Source organism: Miscanthus floridulus, chromosome 11, assembly GCF_019320115.1.
Source record: "Miscanthus floridulus cultivar M001 chromosome 11, ASM1932011v1, whole genome shotgun sequence".
NCBI classification, from domain to species: Eukaryota; Viridiplantae; Streptophyta; class Magnoliopsida; order Poales; family Poaceae; genus Miscanthus; species Miscanthus floridulus.
Window position 1 is genome coordinate 51,532,158 of NC_089590.1, and position 27,041 is coordinate 51,559,198.

Consider the following 27,041-nt stretch of genomic DNA (forward strand, 5'->3'; position numbering starts at 1 on the left):
TTGCAAAATTTTTCACGATTTCCTCGTCACATCGAATCTTTGACGTATACATAAAGCATTAAATATAAATAAAAAATAAAACTAATTACACAGTTTAGACGAAATTTACAAGACGAATCTTTTAAGCCTAATTAGACTATGATTCGGACACTAATTGTCAAATAACAACGAAAATACTACAGTACCATTTCGCTAAGAATTTCGCCAACTAAACAAGGCCTTGGGCTAGAATGGACCGGAATGAAATTTATGGGAGAGACGGATTTATCTCTGTATATAGAATTATGAATTGGGGGAGGAAATACTCCAACTCAAGCCAGTATATATAACTATAACTAAGCGCATAGAAAACAATATGTATCCAGAAAAACCAAGAGGACTTACAATTTAGAATAGAGAGAGTATAACTATATTGACCTAAAGGCTAAAACTAATCAGAATTACCTTTTTTCGTTCGTTCTATCTTCTTATTCATTTTCGTACGCCATATCTTCCTAGAGTAGTTCTTATTCAACTTCAGAAGCTCTAGGAAATATCTTCCTCTATCCTCAGTGACGAGTTGCGTTTTTCTTACAAGGTTTTTTTTTTACCTCCCTCTAAGGAATCAAGATTAAGGTATTCTTAAACTTTTTCAGAACTAAACTCATTTGCGACATCCCCTCCTACACAAAATTCTGAACTTTAACATCTCTTCCCACACAAATGACAAAACTCATTTGTGGCAGCTGAGGCATTCTGACATGTTTACTTTCAGCTAGAGGCATGGTCCTCAGCAGTGCTTGTGGGTTCAACATCAATCGTTAGGCACCTAATCGCAAATTTAATCTATAACCCAGCAATTGATCATGAAAATCAATAGAAGAAAATACAATGGCTCTTAAATAAGCACATGTTTACCTTTACCAGTTGGTTCACATGTTACCAAGTTGTAACTATGATTATGTTGAAGAGGCTAGGTGTACATGTCTTTCAGCCACAAAATTTCCTTACCAGTTCTCAGATACTATTAATTGAAATTACCCTACTCAAGTCGACATACTTGCAACTTAGCAAATCTCACCAAAATGCAGAGACACAGTTCCATCCTGGCAAAAGGCCAAGAGCACACCAATACTCACCAGAATGGTCAATTTAAATTATTGTTGCAATACATAACCAGCCACAATACTTGTACAACCTGCAAAGGAGACAAGCAGTCTCGAATGAGCAGAAATTGCAAAAGAAATGTCAGTAAAAAAATCAGCAAAGCAAGGTTAGAAGGCAACTGCAGCAGGTTAGCTAGATTCAGGGAAAGGGTTAGCCCATCCCCATCTCATCTAGTTTCTGCACCTGTACTCAAGCACAAACAAAGGGTGACTACCATTCACCGATACATACATGTGTTATATATGAAATGGAATGATAGACGGTGTTCACTGTACTAATTTGTGGTTCAAGTACACATCGAACCCGGCATATAAAAAGATTATGTCAAATAACCTGGCAGAAAAAAGATGTCACTAAACCGAATGCAAACATGGAACTATATGTACATTTAGTAATACTAAAAAGAACTCAACATCATTGTGGTTGAAAAACTAAACATAATCTGATCAATCATTTATATGATTTATTGATTACATAAGGAACGAAAATAAAGTCGCAACTTTATATGGTCAAACGCTAATGATCAGTGAAGTTCTGAAATATGATACTGGCATGCAACTTTCTGACTGAGTTATGACTTATGAGATCAAAAAAGAAATCCCACCTGAACTACTTGTATATGAACATTAGCATGTCAATGCTATATGTACAGTTTATCCAATTTGAAATTTAAAAAATGGACAATGCTACTATAGTATACTAACACCAGATAAGTTTGACCACAATTTAACATGAACCAGTATTAAATCAAAACCTAAGCAAAACGTTTCGTATTTCTTCATGATCAATGTTTTGGCAATATGCATACTTTGTACTTGCAAGTGGGAAATTAGTATCATGACATGGCAAAGCACTTAACAATCACCTGTATAAATAATTATAAATTAGTATCATGAGGTCCACATGTCAGCCTCCCCTTTTCTTCTTCTTCCTTGCACCAAGAGCTTGTTCAAGCCACATGCCGCTTCCTCTCACCCACCGGAGCTCGCCCTAGGACCCTAGCTGACGCACACCCTCCTCTTCCTTCCCACTCACAGGTGCACACCCTCCTCTTCCTTCATCCTCGTCGGCGCCCCTCACTAGCGCCGCTCCCCCACCCGCACAACAGCTCAGTCAGAGCTCACCCACCCACTCGCAGGTTCGAGCAGATGGAGCTCGCCCACTTGCAGCTCGGCTTGCACCTCGTTCCCTTGACACTAGACCACTCACCAGCACTGGAGGTCGTTTCACGCCTGTGCGTGCCAGTGCCAAAGCCAGAGCTCATATTACCTACACGCGCCGGTGCCAAAGCCGGAGCTCGTCTGAACACCTGTGCTTGGAGCAAGCACTCTTGCTCGTCCTCCTCACCTGCCCGCATGCACGTGAAGAAGGGGAATGAGTCAGTCCACTCGATTCGGAGAGACAGGCTCACCCTACATCTTAGAGGAACATACCTCTAGGGGATGAGAGGATGACCCTGTCCCCTCCGACTCCCAACCAAACAGCCCCATTTCGAGGATCGTCCCGTCCCCAACCATCCCCTGATCCAAACACATGGTAAATGGCTAGAGAGTCCTGGGGAATGAAACGATAGCATACAAGTTACAGAAAAATATATATATTCAACTTGTCAAATAACAGAGTGCTGTATCCTGATATGATATTAATGACGGTCAAAGAATCCTCTAAAGGATTGATACTATAACATGATATGAGAAAACAGATGCCATTCTCAAAGCTGAAGATAGCACACAAAAAATTCACATGGACAAAATGAGCAGAGCAAAAAAGAATGTATGTTCAACCTCTCCAATATAACATTCTGTATGCTCGTAGACAGCTCATTTGAGTTTGAAGACTCAGCACTGTTACTTTTCTCCTCAATGGCTAAAATCAGATATAAAGAACAAGTAAGAGTAGTCAAGATATCCTCACAACCATCTTGTTCTTCTTTCCAGCAGACAACAAGAGCACCTTCCCATCAACTATATCACCTTTCCTCAACCAGCTTATCCTCACTATCAATCCTAACGTTATTCAAGTACAGACCACCTTGTTTAATAAGCCTCTTAATCGCCGACTTACTAGTGAGCAAACCCGTGGAAACAGCCAAATCAACAAGAGGAGACTTGAACACTTGATCATAAGCTAAAGAGCATGAAGGCACATCATCTGCTATCCCCTCAATTGTTTGTGCATCCAATTGTGTCTGAGCGCCAGGTCTCAAGGCCTCAGTTGCCTTCAATGCCTCCTCCAATCCCTCCTCGCCATGAACAAATCGTGTCACCTCTTCTGCAAGCCTCTTCTGAACAGTGTTTGGCACATAGCCAGGCTTCTTCATCGAGTCTTCTAGCTCCTGAATCTCATCCAAGCTCAGGAACGTCAGGATCTTCATAAACCTGATGACATCGATGTCTGGCACCGCAAAGAAGTACTGATAGAACTTGTAAGGAGAAAGCATCTTCGAAGAGAGCCAGATTGCCCCATCCTCCGTCTTCCCAAACTTGGTCCCGTCACTCTTCAGCAGGAGCGGGAACGTGAGTCCATGCGCCCCCTCGACCTGCAAGATCTTTCTGATCAACTCAGTCCCCGCTGTGATGTTCCCCCACTGATCGCTGCCCCCGATCTGCACATTGACACCCATATTCTTGAACATGTAAAGGAAGTCGTAGCCCTGCAGCAGCTGGTAGGTGAACTCTGTGTAGCTCATGCCGTCTTCTGACGCGAGACGCTTCTTGACGCTCTCCTTGGCGATCATTGTACCCACGCGTGCAAAACGGCCCACCTCTCTCAGGAAATCCAGCAGCGTGATGTCCTTCCACCAGTCGTAGTTGTCCAGGATCACGAAAGAACCCATTCTCTGTGACGAATCCGCAGCTGAATTGGCCAAAGGCTGCTCTTTTTGACCGCGGTGGGAACTGGTGGGCAGGCTCTGGAACGCGGCCGAGGATCTGGGCGACGAGGGACTTGATGGCGTCGGAGTTGGCTTCGACGGCAGCGACTGTCGAGCTCGGGGCGCTCGGAACTCTTGCCCGAGGGGTCGCCGACGCGGCCCGTGGCGCCACCGATGAGCGCGACGGCGGTGTGGCCGCACCGGCGGAACCAGGAGAGCGCGACCAGTCCGAGGAGGTTGCCGAGATGCAGGCTCTCGGCGGTGGGGTCGAAGCCGCAGTAAACCTTGAGCTCCCCGGCACGCGCCGCGGCGAGCGCCTCCGAGGTGGTGGCCTCGACGAGCCCTCGCTTCATGAGCACGTCCACGACGCCGGCCGACGCGGCGGTGGAGGCGGGAAGTCGGAGGCATGGCCGTTGGTGGAAAGGGCGGAGTGCGCGAAGCGGGTGGGTGTGGGGCGAGAGGAGGCAACGGTGCGGGCCAGGAAGGCCGCGAGGAGGAGGCAGCCCCCATGGCGGACGAGCGAGAGGATTTCGGCCTTGCGTTGGTGAAGGGCCACACTAGGGTGGGATATAATAACAATTAACTAATAATAAGGCGGATCACGGGACAAGATTCTCTCTCCCTGCCATTTTGGACGCATAGGAGCATTAAATGTGAAAAAATAACTATTGCAATTTAGTTGGAAACACATGAATCTTTGAGCTTAGTGGCCATGATTGGAAAATTTACAAATAATAGAATGCTACTACATCGGTTGAAAAAATCTTTCAGGGTTCCTACTGTCGATTAACCCTAAACCAGATTACTGTATTTAAATTTTGTGTGTGATATGCCATGTGTTGAAATGATGTGTATTTATGTTCTTATATTGCTATATATTGCTTTCTTATCAGTTACTATTATCTAAAAGAAGAGGAATTGTTGCCCAAATTTATCTTAGAAACACCGTTTTTTTTGTTGTCTTAGCCTCTGATAAAAAAATATTCTGTTAGTTTAATTAGGACAGAAACTAAACCGAAATAACCAAAAAGCCAAAATACTCAATTTTTCAGAACCGATAATTTTCCATTTCCCAGTAAGGCCTCCTTTTGGAATGGAGAAAAAACATAGAAATTTTGAAGGATCTAAATCATATAGGAAAAAAAAATCCTATGGCACCCTTTGGAACAAAGGAATGTTTACCAACATTGGTCCTGTTCGCTTCTCTTATAATCCGTACTTTTTAGCTTATTTTTTTAGCCAGAACAGTGTTTTTCTCTCACAACAAATCAGTCGGAACAGTGTTTCGGCTTGTTTTTTCAGCGAAGCGAACGGGGCCATTTCCTTTGAAATTCCTATGGCTTGGACCATTGTAAAGAAATTTTGGAGGAAACTAAACATGAGCTCCAACCTCATTGTTCATTGTTTTGTTACCCGTGCTTTTCCTACATTGCTTCCAAAGTGTCGGTGTTTTGAGTAACCGACTAGTAAATTTCTAGATGATGTGTCCGGCTCGGATGGTGTGTTCGAAAGACACAAGGGTTTATACTGGTTCGGGCGAAATATCTCTACGTCCAGTTTGCTGTTGCTCGTGTTACCGGTACTGAAAGTTTGTAGTAGGAGTTACAAACGGGCGATAGAGGAAAAATGTCCCAAGTCTCTAGTGTGTGGATGTGTTGATGTGTTCGGATGTCATAGGTGTCTAAGGCATATAGAGCCGTGCTCAGACCTCCTCTTCATGAGGTGTCCTGCTTCCCCTTTTATAGTCCAAGGGGAGAAGCAGGTTATAGAGTGAAAGAGGGAGAAAAGTCAAGGAGAAGAATGACTCTAGGAACGCCGGGTCCTTCTTCTCCTTTATGCGGGTCCCGCCGACGCTGTAGATGGTGACAGGGACGGCTACACGCCAGGCTCCTGTTCACTACTGGTGCCATGCCCCGACGTCATCAGCTGGTCGTGGCGTCCCATCTCGTCCTAGTGGGCGATGTGGCGAACCCGCATGCTGGTCAGCGACCGTACGGGGAGTAGATAGCACAGTGATCACGCATCCATCATTGTGGGCGATGTGAATCCTCTGGAGTGACATGTCATGACCATGGGTCACGTTAAGACATGCCTTCTCCCTACCAGGTGCCAGAAGTTTGACCTTGCATTGTACCTTCTGACCCGTAGTGGTTGGTGGCGATACGGGCTTCCATCGTGCGAGACGGAAGCCGCGCCTGAGGGGTCGAGCAAGGCGGAGCCCACCCCCTAGTGGTCGGGTGAGGCAGAGTCCCCAACCTAGAGGTTGGGTGAGGCAGAGCTCGTACCCTAGCGGTCGGGTGAGGCAAGACCCTCGCCCAGCTATTGAGCGAGGCGAGGCCCGTACCCCAGCGGTCGGGCGAGGCAGGGCCCTCGCCCCTAGGGTCAGGCAAGATGGAGCCTGTACCCCAGCGGTCGGGCGAGGCGAAGCCCGCGCCCTAGGGGTCGGTCGGGGCGAGACCCATGCCTCAGCTGTTGGGCGAGGCAGAGCCTGCGCACCTGGGGTCTAGTTGAAGTTGTAGTCACACACTTGATTGCTCGGGTAAATCAGTGTTGATGACCATTAGCTCCTCCTCTTCGGGTATCCTGATATTGGTCCCCGTTAGTAGCCCCTGAGCCCCCGGGCGATTCGGGTAGAATCGCTTGGGGGATTTTTTGACTTGCCAGTGAGTGCGTGCGAGCGCACCTAGTGGGTGTAGCCCCTGAGCATGTGGAGGAGTAGAATACTCTTTTGGAGGCTCTTTCGGATGAGAGGACTATGAGGGCCTTGGCCTTCTTTTGTAGCCTATGACGTGTTCTGGTAGGACGACGATTCCCTTTTGTCGTGATCAGACTTCTTGAGGGTATAGCCGTGAGATTCGGGGGGTTGGGGAAGGTCTCTCCTGATTCTGACCCCTACTAGGGTCTGATCGAGCCGCCATCATTCTGCGACCGCATGTTCGGTCTCCTTGCGAGTCCAACTTTTCCTCGAGCCCCCACATGTAGCAGGGGTCCAGTCGAGGGTTGACTCGTCTTTGTGATCATCTTCTCTCAAGCGTTTTTCTGATAAAAACGGAGGGGTTAAGCCGTGCCATGATTTTGCTCTATGGACGAACCATGGTGCTCGGTGAGCTATTAGCGAGCTAGTCCGAGTGGGACCCCAGCACCCCATTCGTGGGGGTCTGGCTTGGGTCAGCTGGTGACCGACTCCAGATTCTTAGCGGTCAATTCATATAGTTCTCGGGTCTGTTCGACTGGTCCCGAGGGCTCTCTACCTTTCTTTGAGGAAAAACCATGGATTGTGTTCGATCGAGACTCAAACGTTGGCTAGGATGCCTGTGATGCTTGTGCGCCTGGGTACTGGCCACTAGCGGGCCCATCCCTTTCTACCCCTCACTCTAAAGGCGCCTCAGAGCAGTTGTCAAACCTGTTGGTGGGCCAACCTTTGAACTCTCGGGCCTAGATGGACCATAGGAGCGTTTTTAGCTCCGTATCCCTCTTAACTGTGATAGGTCATGGCCCGTTCGAGGAGGCAAAATGTCTGGCGCATTTTCTGAGGGGATGGCCAGAGGTTGCATGCGCACTCGTCGTGGTGACTAGACGCGATGGGCACGGAGATCTAGGCAGGCGGTTGGTTTCCTCGCACTCATCGCCCCTATAAAACCAAAGGGTTAGCCCTCCGTATTTCATATGCACACCTGCATCCTTACCTCCTTAGCTATGCCACCGCCAATGCTAGGGTTTCCTGCCTCCGCATCCTCATCGCCGTTGAGCTCGTATTCATCCGCTCCCGCCTCTAATGGATCCGTGGTGCCGCTCCAACATCACCTTCCAGTGCATGGAGGGCCCCATCCGCCGTGGCCGCTGTGACAGAACCACCCAATTTATACAAGATCAAGTACGGCTGTCCCTGTTTAACACGTTGACGCGCGCATACTTTCACTTATATAAACTTGGTAGTCTACCGAGTGTCACAAAGGACCTCGGTAAATCAACATCATAACCAAGATCGAGGGATTAAGCAAATACACATCACATATAAAGAGTTGCAGTAGAAATAATATTACAAATGGGTTCACAAATAATAGTACAAGTTTGGGTTTCAAAACTAATTAGTGAAAACAACATAGCTTTCAAATGATTACATTAATATAAGTTCCAAATACATTGCTAGCATAAGTGACATCCTCTGCTAAACACATATAGATGAGAAATAAATATAGAGTCACTGAGCCCATCGGTGGTTAGCCACCATCTTCAGCACATCGAGAACTTCACCTGCAACATGGTGGGATAAACCCTGAGTACTCGAATGTACTTAGCTAGACTTACCCGTCATAAACCAAAAATAAAATAACTCCAAGGATCATGCAAGGCTTTATTAGTGGAGCTAGCTTAACAACATTTTACATAAAAAGCCACTAATTTAACTATACATTTTATAATTCGGTCATCAAGTTAATTATAGCTATCATCTCTAGATTAGCAACTAACTTGTGCTAAACATGTGGTATAGCATTTAGTAGCATAACAATAGTAACCATGGCCAGTGTAATAATTCCATGTTCATCATAACCATTATATTCCATAATCCAGTTACTACGATATTGTTTCTCACTGTCCGAGAGAGATGGCGATTCCAATCGATTTCAACCAGCTGGAAATTTATTCCTAACACAAACCCAGACATACCTACGCTAAGGTAGTCTTAGGTCACCTTTGGTACAACTTAGGTCCACATTTCGTGGGTTCGCCCAGCGCCGCACAATTAGGGAGAACCAGCTACGAGGATGTTTAGGCCCAGCAAGCCCTTTGGCTCATGTTTGGCTCCTCACACATCCTTACTACCATCTAGAGTGCACACTTTTATAGAACGGGGCCTAGCCTGAGTTGAGCTACTCGGCTTCATGGTTAAAATAAGTTATCCGGCTAGCTAAGTGAGAGGCATGCGTTCAATCTTGTCAGAAGCGCCAACAATGGTACGGTCCTTAATCGGCATAGACGGAATCACATGAGTCATCCTACACATAGACTCCGCTCGGCCTCTATTTACATTACCCCATGGTTCTTTTCCACGATAGCAAATATAGCCAACCGTGCTTTGGTATCCACCTATATCTCATAGGTGACAGGAAATCACCCGACTTCTATTGGTCTAAGCATGGCTAAGCATATATTCGATCCTAGATCTACACAGGGTTAAAGATATATTGCTGGACAAGGAAATTATATGCATCAAATGGTTCCAATCAACTCTTATAACCTAATACATCAAACATAAAGGATTCAAGTGATATTTGTAACAACATATGAGGCTTAGAATGCTCCAGGGCTTGCCTATGATCCAACACTAGGTCAGTGTTTGTTAGATGACACTTGCTTAGCGAGCATCTCCTGTTCAGGCATGTACTCCAAGGGTCCTTCCATCTTCGGGAAAGGTCCACCAACACCGTCTTCTGGTTCGATTCCATCATCACATCCTTCATGTGGTGCATCTAGCGTACCTAGATGAGATGCAAGATGCAAGTGCATGAATATGAAGAATGGTAATATGAGATGTGTCGGTGCAGAAAGTGATCAACACGTAAATATTTGTAGTTTTGCCATACCTTGTGATCGGATGTGGCCTAACACTCAATGACACAGGGTTTATACTGGTTCAGGCAATGTGCCCTATGTCCAGTTTGAGTCAGTCGGTGACTTTATTCCTGAGCCCAGGTGCTCAAAGTTTGCTGTGGGGTTACAAACGAGAGGGAGTAAGATGGGGGTGCCAGAGGTTCGGTTGGACTCTAGACCGAAGGGCCAAGAGAAATGGGAGCTCCTATGTGTGCTAAGTATTTGAGCGTATGCTCTGTTGGAATCGTTTGAATCGTAGGTTGTTCGAATCATTCGTGTATCAATTCTAGAGGTCGAATCGTTGTCCGAGAGTCGTTCTCTTTTTGGAGAGAGCGCATCCCCTTTTATAGATGAAGGGGATGGCTTTATAAGAGAGAGAGTGAGAGAAAGAGAGTGTGTGTCCTAGTCTTGTTGCCCACGCTATTGGGTACAAGGCGATTTGTCGGCGCCCACAACACTGTTGATGTCCGAATGCATGTGGTGGGCTCCATCGTGATCTTCTGGTATGGCCAATGTCGGCACCTACCATACTGTAGGATAAAATGTCGATGCCCATAATACTGTTGGTGTTCTGACATGTTTGGAAGGTTGCGGTGCATCCTCCTGACATGGCCTGATAGTACTATCCTGCAGGTATGTAGGGTACAGTCCCTGATATTGTGTTTGACTAGAGCAACCTGCCTTACTTGCTCTATCCTTTTTCTAGGTCTTTATCGAGCGGGCGTCTCTGGTCAGTCATTCCCTAGTTGGCTCTGGCCTTCTGGTTGGAGAAGAGCTATAAGCAGAGGTTCAGTGTACTCTCGATCGGAGAAGCGAGTCAGAGTCAGAGGCGAGCGTCATCCCTTCTAGGCTAGGCCTTTCGATCGAAGAGGCGGGCTAGAGTTAGAAGCGAGCGTTGGAGTCAGAGACGAGCTGGCCAGGCCTTCCAGTCGGAGAGGCGGGCCAGAGTCGAAGGTGAGCGTTGGTCCTCTTTTGGCTAGGCCTTCCAGTCAGAGAGGTGGCCGGAGTTAGAGGTGAGCGTGGCTCCTCCTTAGCTAGGCCTTTCGGTTGGAGAGGCAGGCCAGAGTCGGAAGCGAGCACGGTTCCTCCTTGGCCAAGCCTTCCAGTCGGAGAGGTAGGCCGGAGTTGGAAGCGAGCATGGTTCCTCCTTGGCAGGGCCTTCTTGTTGGAGACTGGATTGCCCTTCTAGCCTGTCGTTAGGTTTTTGGGCTGGCCTAGGAGTTGCACATCATTCACAACATCGTCTACTAGGCTGAGCTTTTGCTGGGAAGCAGGTCCATGAGGGACTCTGAGTTTATGAACTAGACAAGATGCATCACATAATAGCATTCAAGGCAAACATAAGATCATGCAAGACATAGACACCTAGAGTTATTTAACTAAACATCACACAACCTATTATAGAGGGATAGCAAGCATATTTGGCATGGCACACAAGTAAACTTAAGTTCAGATATGGCACCCATGCATTGATCAAGAACTAACCAACATGTTTAGCCAAAACAAGAGCAAGCTAAAGCCATCGCCTAGCACATGTATAGAAATCTAGACAGCAGCACAATAGTCACTTATTTTACCCATAACTAGAGATCTAGACAACCACAGAAGGTGATCCTAGACTTTCTGGAAAGCTAATGAAATTGCCTACAACATGGTTACTATCGCCAAAAGCTTATTCCAAAGCTAACTAGGTCAAACATGCTAATGTTTTAGATCTGCACAGAACTAGGACAGAGAAGTAGTAGTAATTTCAACAATGCATAACTGGAGTTATGGACATTAAACAGGCATGAACCTTAACTTTATAGAAATCTTATTAAATTATCTAAAATATGTTTACTATCATCACAAGGTGATTCCACAATTAACAAGGTCAATCAAGCACCTCTATCCAGACTTGGATAGATTCTGCCATGCAACTTCACAAGCTTATAACTAGAGATTTAGACCACCAAAAGGGGTGATCTAAGATAATTTGGAAATATTAAGGAAAGAACTATAACTTCTATATTATCACTAAGATGTGATTTCATACTTAACTAGGTCAAACAATGAAATCTTTCAAATATGCACAGAGCATAGACCAAACATGATAGATCATTTGTCAAATTCATAACTCCTAAACTATCAGGCCTATGGTCATGAAATTTGAACACAAGCAAGATTATAAAATTATATACAACTTTGGTATTCACTACAACCACATCAAACATTATTTACACCACAAAAATAATTGCACATGCAGCCCAAACAGCAGTGGTACAGAAAACTGATAGGATCTTCAGAGAAGCATAACTGAAGTTCTAGACCTCCAACAAACAAGAATCATAACTTTTTAAAAATCTTATGAAGTTACCTACAACTTTATTATTATAATCTTATGATTATTCTATATCTAACAAGGTCAATTATTCCAATGAATGCATCTCTGTCCAAAAACATGGACAGAATCTGACATGCCACTTTAAACAACTATAACTAGAGTTATACATGTACAATAAATATGGTTCTAGACTTTTTAGAAATATTAGCAAATTCTAAACAACTTTGTTATAAAGACCTAGAGCTAATTATACTATTAAAAGGCCCCCTTAGTACCAATAAAGCAACCCTGTCTGGGTTTGGGCAGAAATAGCCAGCGAAATTTAAGCAACTATAACGAAAAATCTACTTAACAAAAAATTATGCTCTTTAGTTTTTGGGAAAGCTTAAGAAAAGTACTACAACTCATTTATTGTCATCAAGGAATGATTCATGTAACACCCTAAATTTTCCTCTTTTGAAATAGAGCTAAAATGATTTATTTATGAATTTTTGTGCACATGAAATATGAGAAAATAAAAATTTTCATTAATTTAAAATTCATCATAAGGTTTAGCAACTGGTTGTGCATACATCTTGGTGCATAAAGTTTATCATGATGAGTGGTGTTGATCCAAAACTCCAAAGTAATTTGGAATGTTTTTGAAAAGGGTTTGAAAATGGCTTTGAAATAAAAGAAAAGAAAATTAGAAAATAAAAGTATTTTTAAAGTTGTAAAGTTTATCTTGGAAAGCCTAACAAAATTGTCCATTTTTTGAATAGGAAAGTATATTTGAAACTATACTTGAATTTGATTTGAATTTGGCTTAGATTTGAAAGCTAGAAACATAAAGGATTTGATTTTGAAAAAATTGATTTTCTTCCTTTTCAGCCCAGCCTAGGAACCAGCCCAACCCTTCACTTCCTCCCCCTTCCCGGCTCGGCCTGCCTAGCGGCCCAGGAGCCCTCCCCTTTCTTCCTTTCTCTTTTCCCACTTTCCTGCTCCGCACGGCCCACTCGGCGGCCCGCTCCGCACGCCTCCCCTCCTTCTCGCTTTCTCCTGCGCGCGCACCGAACGCTCGCAGCCTGCTTCGGCACCGCACGGCCTAGCTCGGACTGCCCCGCACGCCCACAAGCCCGCTTCGGCCTTCACCCGTATGCCCTCCCTTCTCTCTCTCACTGCGCCACTGACCCTACATGTCATCCACCCGGTGCCCCTTTCCTTTCTTCTCCTCGGCACTCTTTCCTTCTTTGCCACCTGTCGATGGCGCTGCCAAGTATAGTAAGTAGACATCGTCGCTCCTACAAGGCAGGCGGCTAATCCCGCCCAAGCGCCCCACTCCCCTTCTTTCCACCATACCCCATCCCTCCTATAAAACCTGAGCTCGATGCCCTCCTTCTCCCCTTTCCTCTGTTCACGCTCGAGCTCACCACCACCGCACCGTAGCCACTGCTTCATGCCTCAATCGCCGTCGCTGATGTGACCTCAAGCTCCATCGTGTTCTCCCGCAGCCATAGGTAATGCCAATTTCACGTTCTAGTCACGGAATGCTAGGATTCACCCTAACCCACGCCGTTGCTGCTTCTCTAGCCATCGCCGTTGACGACCCGTGCCTTGGAAACCTTCCTGGACTCCTCGACCACCTTCAATCGACTTGCGGTGAGCTTCTTCGTCTTCCCGTGCCTCTAGTTCATCGATTTGCGCTCTAGAATGCCGTACCGATGACCTCCAGACCCTGTCGGCCATGGCACTACCGTGGAACTAACCCACTAGCACATTCCTCGCCTCGGTAGTGCTTCCAACATGTTTGCACGTGCCTGTAGATCATTCCAGTAGGTTTGGCTTCGATCGGGGAGGTCCAGAATGCCATCCCGGCATCCGTCGCTGTGTCTGCCTCGCCGCCGGCCATGGCGTGCTCACCGACGGTATGATGTGGCCAGCGGAAGTACTTTCGTGCCTCCTGTGCCATCGGATGTTGTCTGGACGGCTAAGATTTTAATGTACTAGTTCGAGGAATAACTGGTCCACCGTGGACCCATGGGCCCGGCCACGGTGCCGCGTCAACGTGTCCACCGTGCACACGTGGTGCACCGTACCAGTCCACGCATGCCATGTGTCATCCAGTCAGCAGACATGGTCAAACCATAGTCAAGCCATGCTAGTTTTGTAGAAAACCCCTTCTATTTTTGGTGAATCAACCCGCAGTCCATAACAGTTCAAAATAAATACAAATTAGTCCTATTTTTATTTATTTAGGTCCCTGTGTGTTCTAGAATTAGTACCCACACTCTAGTAGCCGTGTAAATTCATATTTTAATTGTTTTAATTCAAAAATAAGTTTAGTTTATTTATAGAAATGCCATTGCACCTTATTTCATGCGTAACTTTTGAGTTTTAAGTCCGATTTAAGTGATTCTTTCGCTCACGTGTTCATAGTAGTATGTAGAATAGATTTATAAGCCTTTCAACTTATGTTTCTACTATTTGGTGTACTATTTTAATAAAAGTCTATCTTGTATGCATGTAATGATTGGATTGATGCTTGATTGGTGATTTGGAACATGATTAGAGGGTGAGCTTTTTGAGGTAGCCGAGGACCCACAACAGGATCAGCAGTACTCCTAGGACAACTTTGAAGAAGGCAAGTGTACCAAAGGCCCCTTGTACCTATGAATTATTACACTTCATATTCATGCATGTGTCTAATTTGATGTACCTTTAAGGACTTTACCTAGATGATTACTTGTACCACATATCCTTGTTACCTAGGGTTTGGATATGCATTTTGGATAGATGCTGCAATGCTTAACATAGAATAATAGTTAAACATGATTAAAGACATTATGCAATATGATAACATGAAGCTTTTTAGCAATAGTAAGGGGGCTAGAGTACGGGGTTGAGTACTCTAGGGCCTCTCCCTAAGGACTCAATCCTAAAGCGGCCACCTAGGAGGTTTTCGTACAACCTCAAGTGTCATATGGCTCTGACTTTAACATATTAACTAGACTATACTAGCTCATCTATAGCTTTTCGTAAGGGCAAGAGGGGGGCACTAGTTGGTATGTTTCCTTACCTGCTAGGGTGTGTGTACCGTGCCGCATGCCCATGCTTGCCACTCCTAGAGGAGGGACACATATGGCTAGACGGCTGAAACCTTAGCAGCTATGACTTGTTAGTGCGACTAGCTAAGGGTTACGTAGTGAAACCCTACCACACTTCCTAGGTAGAGGTGTAGTGGACTTTGCAAACCACAACATTGGGAATCATGGCTCGGTGGGTAAAGTTGTATAATTTCTACAGAAATATTTGACCTGTTATAACAGCCGTGCTCATGGATACGAGCGGTCTGGATCCTTCATGATTAATGGTTACTGTGGATGGATGGGAATTGAGATAAATTTGATTATATATTATTATCACTTGGGAATTGGGATTGTTCACTAAAGTAGTGATTCAGGATGCTAAAACTTGAACAACTAAAATTGTGAACCGTAGTCAAACCGTGTCTTGCCTTTTGAGCCTTATAGATCCCTTTGATATACTTGCTAAGCATGGTGAGCTTACACTTGCTTTACATCCAATGAAAATCCTGGATGGGTAACATATAATGGATATGAAGAGTTTCTAGAGGATGTCTAGGACTACTAGGGAGATGTTCACCAGTTGGCGTCCCTATGGTAGAATGGGCTAGATATTCCGCTGTGTTTGTAATAATATTGCCATTGAGCAAACTTTGTATTAACATTGTGATGAGATATGCGATGTAATAAGTACTTTACTTTGATGCTATTGAAATTTATGATATATGTGTGTGTTTGGACATTCTGGGCGCACATATATGAGTACTTGGTTTTACTATGCAAAATTGGGTGCGACAATTCATAACTTAACTGAGCCAATTAATATAAACATGCAGGCCTATTCAGAATATGAGCAAAGCAACACATGGCATTTGTTATTTTTATAGCTCTTAAACTATCAAGCCTAAGCTCCTAAAATTTTTACCACAGTATACACATAACATCATTAGACTACCATAAAATTTTCACATTTATTTGAGCGCAACAACTACATTTATGAAAAAGACAAGTACAACTAGTATTCAAAACCTAACCTGCATAAATATATTTTTACAGCAAAATCTTTAAACTAAAACATGCCATATCATAGGTCTACTGCATATATAATTTCATAAGGATTCCAAAAAGTCCACATTTGTTATTTTACAAATTTTCTACTAATTAATACAATTTTCCAAAGTTTAGCACCGAAATCTGCAAAAGAAAAGATTAAACCGAAAAAGGAAAATACTTTTGCATTGGGAACCCTGGACATCTCAGAAACCAACTAAGCCCATATATCTAATTATATGTGTCTGGCATTTATGCAAAGTGAACACATGAAAAAGTTTCTATTTACAACTGGGTCCTTCTTCTTCAACCTCTTGCATAGAGCAGAGAAGAAGCAGAGGGTAGGGCCGACCTAGCCGCACCCATGCATGGCCCGCGCTTAGCCACAACCAACCTCGGCCTGACCATGGAGCTCACCATGAAGGCGTTCAAGAGAGGGATGTCGCGCTGGAGCATGAGTCGAAACAGCACGAGCGCCTGTTCACTGTCAACGGCGAGGACGAGGCGTGCCTGGCGTAAGCGGTGATGGTGGCGGTCCAGAGGTAGACGTTCTCGGAGGCAATGGGGACGGTGCTATTGAAGATGGCATGGGCATGTCATGGAGAATGGGACGAGGCTATGAGGGTGACTACGGCACAGGTAGAGAGCGGTAGAGCAAGTGAGAGGGAGAGAGACATAGCGCCGATCCTTCAAATAGATGAATAGGGGCGAGCTAGCGAGTGGCGCACGCATGGGATGCCACATGGCGGCAAGTATATGTATAGGTTGGCCACATCTAAGTGCTCCAGGATAGCTAGAAAATGCCTGAAAAACTGACTGAACCTCCATTTTCTCACCTTTCTATCTCCTAAACCATGCGATGAAAAACTAAACCAATTGCACAGTGTTGTAGAGATATATGAGGACTACAACTTTTCTTAAAGATTTTTGATCTAACTTGGATTATATTGGAAGATAGAGGGCTGCAAAATAGGGCTCATGAAACTGAAAATTCAGTTTTCAGTTAACCTAGACTTAGCAAAATTTTCAGACTCTGAAAACAACAGTAGATTCAAAGTTTGAGCCTTGGTTTGACTTACTTATAAGTTGATCTAGCTCTTGGTCCACAAACAAAGTTTATTCTACTCCACTCAAACTTAAACTTTTATTTAAGTTCCACTGCCATGCAAACACTCTAAGCCATTGTTCAAACCAAGTCAAAGTAGCATCACAGTAAAGCTTAAATTAGAGTTTTAGACCGATTGAGGCATTTTCTTGACTTCTGCTCAACACGAACCCTTCATGACTTTTGTTGTAGAGTTCATTTAGAGTCATTTGGGTAAGGTAGCAAGGTTTGGTTGATGACCTATAATTCCATTCACTTAATAGTGCAATTCAAGCAAGAATGTAACGCATCATTTCATGTGAATTCTTGATTCCAAACTTCATAAAACTTTTCCACTAGTCTAGATGGATGCATGTTGATGTAATGTACATGGAATGAACATGTTTAACATTACTCTTGCATAATCTTGACAAGGGTACACATGTAAGTAAAGGTGTGTTGTCCAAGTTTAAGTTGGAGCTCACTCTTGTAGATTTGATCTTGACACCTTCATCACCACTTAACATGTCATGTTTGAGCTCAAACCCATTTGCTTAACTGGTGAAAAACACCTAGGGTATTACAACCCTCCCCCCTTATGAGAATCTCGCCCCAAGATTCATTGTGAAAGACTTTTAAGGGAAGAGAAGCATGTCATCCATTTTCCAACATCAGTGATAGCCTTAGGCTACTTAACTTCAGAGTATCAGATAGGCTAATTTGGTCAAGACACTTTCTGATACTTGCTCTTCATAGTCAGTTTTGTCTGAAGAATTTCCTTCGTTGGCTTTCATGAAGTATTATTACTTTGAGAGGAATCCACGACAACACAATACTTCGTTCTTGGGATCTAGAGAGTACTACGGAGCATAAACCAATCACCCACAATCTCTAATTCCCTATTGAATATAACATGGACCATGTGAACTTAGCATTAGACTGTAAGCTTCAAAAAGCTACTCATTATAATGGTTCCATACTCATTCACAAAGCTCGAAAAGCAGTTCTCTATCAAAGTAGCTTGGGTATGACCTTTCATAAGGGATGAGATCATAGATAGGATAATCATCCTCCAAGGCTGTAAGAAACCAACTAACCAATAAACAATGTCTATGTCGGTTGTAACTGTTCAATCACTCAGATGCCACCCGATGGAAAACTATATAATGTTCCATGTGTGTAGTTCTCTTTCTCTAATGATACACTATATTATCTAAGTCCATTGAGTGAGTGGTGAATGTGATAGCTGATTCTATTGACCCATCATTTTCGACGATCCTTATTTGAGGGAATCCTCATATACAAGCGGCAACAGTTATCTGGTTGGATCTGATGCAACCTCTTGGGGAAAAACACATGGAAGGTACCAAAGAACAAGTCCACCTTGGAAATCCTTATTGAAGAAGGATGATAGAGAGGCTTGGAGGTCAACGAAAATTGCAAGTATACACCGACTAGAAAAATAGTACACTACTAAGCAGGTTGAGCACAATTTGCCTTCATGGTGCAGTGGCGCAGTAAGTTGGGTTAACTTACACTGTCGCAAAATTAGCCTGGTTGGACTACTTTTGACATTGAGGCCTCCTTTGTAATGTCAATCAACAACTCAAAATCAAAGTATGAAATCTGTTGTTTGATACTTTTCAAATTGTTTTTGACTCATAATTTCACAAATTAACTTGTAGAACACCTTGACTGCTCATGCATTGTTGATATGAGAGGGCAAAATCAAGGCACAAAGGTGTGCCAGGAGTCTTCTCTAGGGCATCTAAAGTATTAACAATCATCACATTGCCGACATGACCTGAGCTACAAACACAACCTACTAATATGAGGGTTGCTAGTAGTCAGCAGAGAAATCATAGATTCTGTACCTCTCGATAATCAGTTCATATCCTGCAAACTACTGCTCCATTGTGCACAAATTTTGGTAGGCATTTAAATCTAAGAGTCCTTTAATGACTGACCAAAATTCAGCTCAAACGAACACTGTTTGACTATCTAAAAAATCATCTACCAAAACTGCTTTGTTCTAAAATTTTGGGACTGAACTATCAAAACATCTCTCAAATCTGATGCTTTACTCAACCAATCCTCAAACTAACTTAAGACATTGAAGTACCTTAAGCGAGGAATGAGATCACCAAGTTTGGTGTGAATTCAACCATGTTTGAGCCACTAATCACTGGTTTAAAAATAACCGGTTTAGTGCCATGAAATCTCAACAGATTTGGGCTCTTCCTTTCCTTTGATTTACACATTGGGAAGTGTGTTCACAGTCTTTAACTCTTTTTATGACAGTGGTAGCTTTCTCGCTGAGGATGGAGGCTAGGGTTTTCCTTACATGCCTCTTAGGAAATAACCTCAACTGTTGATTTAGACACCAACTCAATGATACACAAGTACTAGACTTGTGGGCCGTTTTGCAGGTGGAAGGTCCTAATGGCTAGAGGGGGGGGGTGAATAGCTTAATAAAATTTCTACAACAACACTTAACAAAATGGTTAGACAATTATGAGGCGAAGCAAGTGTTGCGCTAGCCTACTCAAAATGCAAGCCACCTACCACAATTCTAGTTTAGATAGTGTCTATTCACACAATAGCTATGACACTACCCTATGTTAGTGTGCTCTCAAAGGCTAACTAAAGAGCCACACCAACCAAGCAAGCAAGCTCTCACAACTAGCTACACTAAAGAGCTTGTCAACTAGTTTATGATAAAGTAAAGAGAGTAATCAAGAAGGTTATACCACCGTGTAGATGAAGAAACCAATCAATCACAAGGATGAATAACAATGAAGACCAATCACCTTGGAATCAATGATGAATACAATGATTTTTTTACTGAGGTTCACTTGCTTGCCGGCAAGCTACTCCTCGTTGTGGTGATTCACTCACTTGGAGGTTGACGCGCTAATTGGCTTCACACGCCAAACCCTCAATAGGGTGCCGCACAACCAACACAAGATGAGGATCACATAAGCCACGAGCAATCCACTAGAGTACCTTTTGGTGCTCCACTGGGGAAAGGTCAAGAACCCCTCACAATCACCACGATCGGAGCCAGAGACAATCACCACCCTCCGCTCAACGATCCTCACTGCTCCAAGCCATCTAGGTGGCGGCAACCACCAAGAGTAACAAGCGAAATCCGCAGCGAAACATGAACACCAAGTGCCTCTAGATGCAATCACTCAAGCAATGCACTTGGATCACTCCCAATCTCACTATGATGATGAATCAATGATGGAGATGAGTGGGAGGGCTTTGGCTAAGCTCACAAGGTTGCTATGTCAATGTAAATGGCCAAGAGAGTGAGCTTGAACTGGCCATGGGGCTTAAATAGAAGCCCCTATGAAATAGAGCCGTTGTACCCCTTCATTGGGTACTGATCGGGGTGACCGGATGCTTCGGTCCAACTGACCGGACGCTGCTCCTCAACGTCCGATCGCTCGATGGCGGCCACATGTCTCTTGCGTTCAATAGGGAATGTTTGATCTCAACGGTCGACATGTTGACCGGACGCTCCAACAGAGCTGACCGGACGTTGAACCCTCAGCGTCCGGTCGTTTACAGTAAGGGTCCAAAACGAGTTTTTGCCGACCGGACGCATCCGGTCATGCTTGACCGGACATAGCCCAGCGTTCGATGCTTAACCCTAATTACTGTGCCATCTGACAACACGACTGGTGTAGCCCTTCAGCATCTGGTCGCTGAGCGACCTAATGTCCGGTCATATGACCGATGCCAGCATCTCACTGTTACACATGACCGGACGCACCGGTCCCTCAGAGGTCTAGCGTCCGGTCACTGTATAACTAGCGACACTAACTCATTTTCACTTCTAATGTCTCCACCCTTGCTCAAATGTGCTAACCACCATGTGTATCACCTTGTGCACATGTGTTAGCATATTTTTCACAAATATTTTCAAGGGTGTTAGTTCTCCACTAGATCCTAAATGCATATGCAATGAGTTAGAGCATCTAGTGGCACTTTGATAACCACATTCCGATATGAGTTTCACCCCTCTTAATAGTACGGCTATCAATCCTAAATGTGATCACACTCCTTAAGTGTCTTGATCACCAAAACAAAATAGCTCCTATGGTTTATACCTTTGCCTTGAGCTTTTTGTTTTTCTCTTTCTTCTTTCCAAGTCCAAGCACTTGAGCATCATCATGGCATCATCATCATGTTATGATCTTTATTTGCTTCACCACTTGGAGTGTGCTACCTATCTCATGATCACTTGATAAACTAGGTTAGCACTTAGGGTTTCATCAATTCACCAAAACCAAACTAGAGCTTTCAGCAGGGCACAATGCCTACTTCATGTGGAGGAGATGTCCTACTGGATAAGGAAATGTTTCTAATTATCCTTATGTGCTTCATCCAATAGAGTCTTGAACAAATCCTTTGATAGCACCATATACCTAATGATGCTAACCGAGACTAGGGAAGTGCTTTCTCTAGCTCTTTAGTTAGCTGATATAGCATCTTGCACTACCCATGTGTCGATGGGGAACCCTACGGGCCCCCCATAGACCATACTGCAAGGAGGTAGGCCTTGGTAACAAGGCCTACAGCCCAATCGCCAAGAAGAACATGGAGCAAAGCAACATGCAAAACCGAAACTCCAACTCAAACTATACAAGGAAAGGCGCTCGAAGCGTAGCTTAGGACTCTAACCTTGTATCCAAATAGGACACAAACAACACCTCTCAGTGCCTGGACTATAAAGGGCTAGCGAGGGTACCCATTGTAAGAGGAGAATGGATACCTGATACTCAGAGCAATACAACGCAAATAGGCTAACACCAAAACTGGACATAAGGTTATTACTCGACCAAGTCAAGGGCCTGAACTAGTATAAATCATGAGTCTCTTTGCGTAAACCGCCGAATTCTGCTATTCGCCGAAGCCCGAACAACTGTCCCGGGTACCCCCGTGGTAGGCTATCGGTGGTAAAACATCGACACCATGTGATTGCCCAAGATGGAATTAACTTGACGAAACAGGGCCTAGAGAAGAAAGCAGTACTAGCATCGCTGATCGGCTTTGTTGTTTCTTTGCTTAACATTGTTCTATGAGATCTGGCCTTCGTAGTTACCAAAGAGTCATTACCTAGCCAGAGATTAACCTTCCTACTAGCAACTAATCAGTTATCTCTGAACACCAAAAAGGTTCCAAATCTTCACTCTTAACAATAAGAATTGTGGTCGAAGCATAAGTAGATGGTGCCATTGAAGTCAGCAGAAAGGGGTCACACCGATGAAGGTCGGTTGATCATCTTGCACATAAAGGTCAAGACTTGGATAGAAAGCTCATAAGCACCAAGTGACCTATTATAGGACATAATATCCTGGTTCATTTAGCATCCAACTGATAATTTGTCTAACTTTAAGTGTTGTGTGCCCTTTTGATCCAATGGGGATGACATGAGTTGCTCACTAGATGACCGACATCATTATAGGGACCGTCAAGTAGAGTCACTTGTCTACCACCTCTTACAGTCTGCTTATATTCCTATCCATGACCTATTCTACAAAGGTTACCCTTTAGACAACTTCAAAAGGGAGTCCTATTGCATCTGGTTCAATATATAGATCTTCTGCCATGATAAGGAGAGATAACCAAGGAGGAGCTCACATGAAAATAACACATCAGTGTAGTTCCGCAATGGATCCTGACTAGAAACCTCGATACCAGTGCGTGCTAAGCAGCACAGCCTTGTGTGTGCACACATAGGAGGCTCTCAGTTTCATCGTGACACCATAGATCGCTTATCGTGGCACCATTACTGGACATACAACCCACAAGAATTTTCATGTGGCACAAATTTGGTTGCATAGGAGCAAGCACCATGAGAAGGAGGGATAGCAAACAAAGGTAGTCACAAGGTTAGGAATCAACAAGGAGGCGATCCAAAGATCAAAACATAGCGCAAGAGAACATAGCCTAATTGCCAAAGACAACTGAGCAGGGGACTCTTGCTTAATTTCCATATATGCCTTGTGTTCACCAAAGTGATTACCAGATAAAGATTAACATGAGATTTGGTCTTGTCGAGTAGCAACATGAGATCAAGACTGATAAACATCCAAAAACTTGGAGACAAAACAAATGAGATTTGAGGGACAGAGCCAATACACTGACTAGGGATTCAATTGATAAAACAACGACATGATCTACGAGAAAAAGGTTCCAAAGCTAGGGTAGATAGCGACTAGCGTTGCACCAAATCATCTATAGAAGGAGCAATGAAGTCCAACAAGGATTTCTGAGCAAGATCCTCCCACACAGGAGCGGGACAACCACAACACATGCAGGCATTCAAAGGAACTAAGCTTGGGCCTAAGGTCAAGCAAAGGCATGGATAAAGGTCTTCGTAGCGCAACGTTCAAGGGCTAGCAACCACGTGAACATGCTCAGGCTCCTAAGAGAGAACTTAATTAGAGACGACAACCATGAGATTATCAAAACTTGGATGCTGTTCCAAGATAGCGCTATTCAACATTCGTATGCTTACCGAGGGCCAAAGGGGTGATAGCTATGGCACTACCTACATAACAAGCATCCACACATACATCATGGTCTTAAGCAAGCATTTTGAAATACTCAATCCGATTAGCTTAAGCGACTATTAGTAAGCACAAAGCTCATACATAACAAGCAGTCACCTATAGCAACACCACTACCCATATCATGCAAAACATGGTGGTAAGGTACTGTTATCTTTTATTTCCTTTTTACTGAGTAGGTGGATATCTCTACAAAATAAGTTTTACTTATATTTAGCAATTTAGTTTTCAAAGGGGTGAAGTTTTTGCTAACTATTAACTTGTCATCTATTTCCTTTGGAAGCAAACATACAAGGCAAAACTAATCACACACTATCTTCAAGCACAACTATTCAAGCGGCATGGAACAAGGCATTTTACCTAGCTTCACACAGGGAAGATAGTAACATCACATTGATCACAAGTTACTTAGTATTAGAACAAAGTGAGGGAAGCATATTTATGTACAAGCATAATCATGATGCATGACCGTCCTATTTGTCCTCACAAAATTGTCAGCCTAAGGCGGCAATCATGTTCTATTTCGTGGCATAACACGTACTCTCTCGACATGTAGCTAGTCGTCAGCTACATTCAATCTACGCATTCATGATTAGCGTACCTGTAGAAGGATTTCATTCCAGCCCAACCCCACAATTATATATGCAGAAATGAAAGTCTAAGCTCTAGGTTGCAAGCTAAATACTTCTATATATATATCCATATATATATACTTCCGTATCAAAGCTACCTGATCATTAAATTTGCTACCCATAATTAAATACGCTCCATACACATATGCAAGCATGCGTATATAGTACTATCAAAGCTAGCTCTCCTCGACCGCACGCTCACACCTACGGTCATGCCACTCATCAACTTACCTTCTTACATGGGTGTAGAGGTATAGTGATCCATACATTACCATTCAAGCGAATGGCATCCATACAATATCACGCCATATGAACAACGAAAGTAAAAATTGAAATAAAATACATCCCCCATAGTTAGTACTTAGATAGCCACCTAATAGTCCTTAACTGGGCATAAAGGAGGATGTCGCTAGCATAGTTTTGTAAATAAGTTTTGACAAATTTGCCTATAGCTAAAGTTTTAGCTAAAATAGGCCTTTTAAAACCAAAACTTTGTTTTTAAAGCTATGTACATGACAGTGTTATGTTTAATCTTGCTCTGATGCTAGCTATGATAGAACCACCCAATTTATACAAGATCAAGTATGGCTCTCCCCATTTAGCACGTTGACGCGCGCATACTTTCACTTATATAAACCTGGTAGTCCACCGAGTGTCACGAATGACCTTGATAAATCAACATCATAACCAAGATTGAGGGATTAAGCAAATACATATCACATACAAAGAGTTGCAGTGGAAATAATATTACAAATGCATTCACAAATAATAGTACAAGTTTGGGTTTCAAATCCGATTAGTGAAAACAACATAGCTTTCAAATGATTATATTAATATAAGTTTCAAATACATTGCTAGCATAAGTGACGTCCTCTGCTAAAAGCATACAGATGAGAAATAAATATAGAGTCACCGAGCCCACCGGCTGTTAGCCACCATCTTCAGCAGGTCGAGAACTTCACCTGCAATATGGTGAGATAAACCCTAAGTACTCGAATGTACTCAACTAGACTTACCCGTCATAAACCAAAAATAAAATGACTCCAAAAATCATGCAAGGCTTTATAAGTGGAGCTAGCTTGACAACATTTTGCATAAAAAGCCGCTAATTCAACTATATATTTTATAATTCGGTCATCAAGTTAATTATAGCTATTCATCTCTAAATTAGCAACTAACATGTGCCAAACATGTGGTATAGCATTTAGTAGCATAACAATAGTAACCATAGCCGGTGTAATAATTCCATGTTCATCATAACCATTATATTCCATAATCTAGTTACTACGATGTTGGGACTAGCCAAGTTTCTCACTGTCTGGGAGAGATGGCGATTCGAATTGATTTCAACCAGCTGAGAATTTATTCCTAACACAAACCCAGACATACCTACGCCAAGATAGTCTTAGGTCACCTTTGGTACAACTCAGGTCCACATTTCACAGGTTCGCCCAGCGCCGCACAATCAGGGACAACCAGCTATCAGGACGTTCAGGCTCGGCCTACCCATGGACTCACGTCTAGCTTCCCGCACATCCTTACTACCATATAGAGTGCACACTTTTACGGAACAGGGCCCAGCCTAAGTTGAGCTACTTGGCTTCGCGGTTGGAATGAGTTATCCGGCCAGCTAAGTGAGAGGCATGCATTCAATCAGGTCAGAAGCACCAACAATGGTACGGTCCTTAATCGGCATAGATGGAATCACATGAGTCATCCTATACATAGACTCCGCCCAGCCTCCATTTACATTACCCCATGGTTCTTTTCCACGATAGCAAATATAGCAAACCGTGCTTCGATATCCACCAATATCTCATAGGTGACAGGAAATCACCTGACTTCTACCGATCTAAGCATGACTAAGCATATATTTGATCCTGGACCTACACAGGGTTAAAGATATATTGCTGGACAAGGAAATTATATGCATCAAGTGGTTCCAATCAACTCTTATAACCTACTAAATTAAACATAAAGGACTCAAGTGATATTTATAACAACATAGGAGACTTAGAGTGCTTCGGGGCTTGCCTATGATCCAACACTAGGTCAGTGTTTGTTAGATGTCACTCGCTTGGTGAGCATCTCCTATTCAGGCATGTACTCCAGGGGTCCTTTCATCTTCGGGAAAGGTCCACCAACACCGTCTTCTAGTTCGATTCCATCATCACATCCTTCACATGGTGCATCTAGTGTACCTAGATGAGATGCAAGATGCAAGTGCATAAATATGAAAATGGTAATATGAGATGCATCACATAATAGCATTTAAGGCAAACATAAGATCATGCAAGACATAAGCACCTAGAGTTATTTAACTAAACATCACACAACCTATTATAGAGAGATAGCAAGCATATTAGGAACAACACACAAGTGAACTTAAGTTTAGATATGGCACCCATGCATTGATCAAGAACTAACCAACATGTTTAGCCAAAACAAGAAGCAATCTAAAGCCATCGCCTAGCACATGTATAGAAATCTAGACAGCAGCACAACAGTCACTTATTTTACCCATAACTGGAGATCTCGACATCCACAGAAGGTGATCCTAGACTTTCTAGAAAGCTAATGAAATTGCATACAACATGGTTATTATCACCAAATGCTTATTCCAAAGCTAACAAGGCCAAACATACCAATGTTTCCAATTTGCACAGAACTAGGACAGAGAAGTAGTAGTAATTTCA

General features: G+C 43.5%; 1 pseudogene; it reads right to left on the reverse strand.

Annotated features, from left to right (window-relative positions):
• Positions 1-716: 716 nt before the first annotated feature.
• Positions 717-27,041, reverse strand: part of LOC136491936 (tyrosine--tRNA ligase, chloroplastic/mitochondrial-like) — a 28,381-nt pseudogene continuing 2,056 nt past the window's right edge.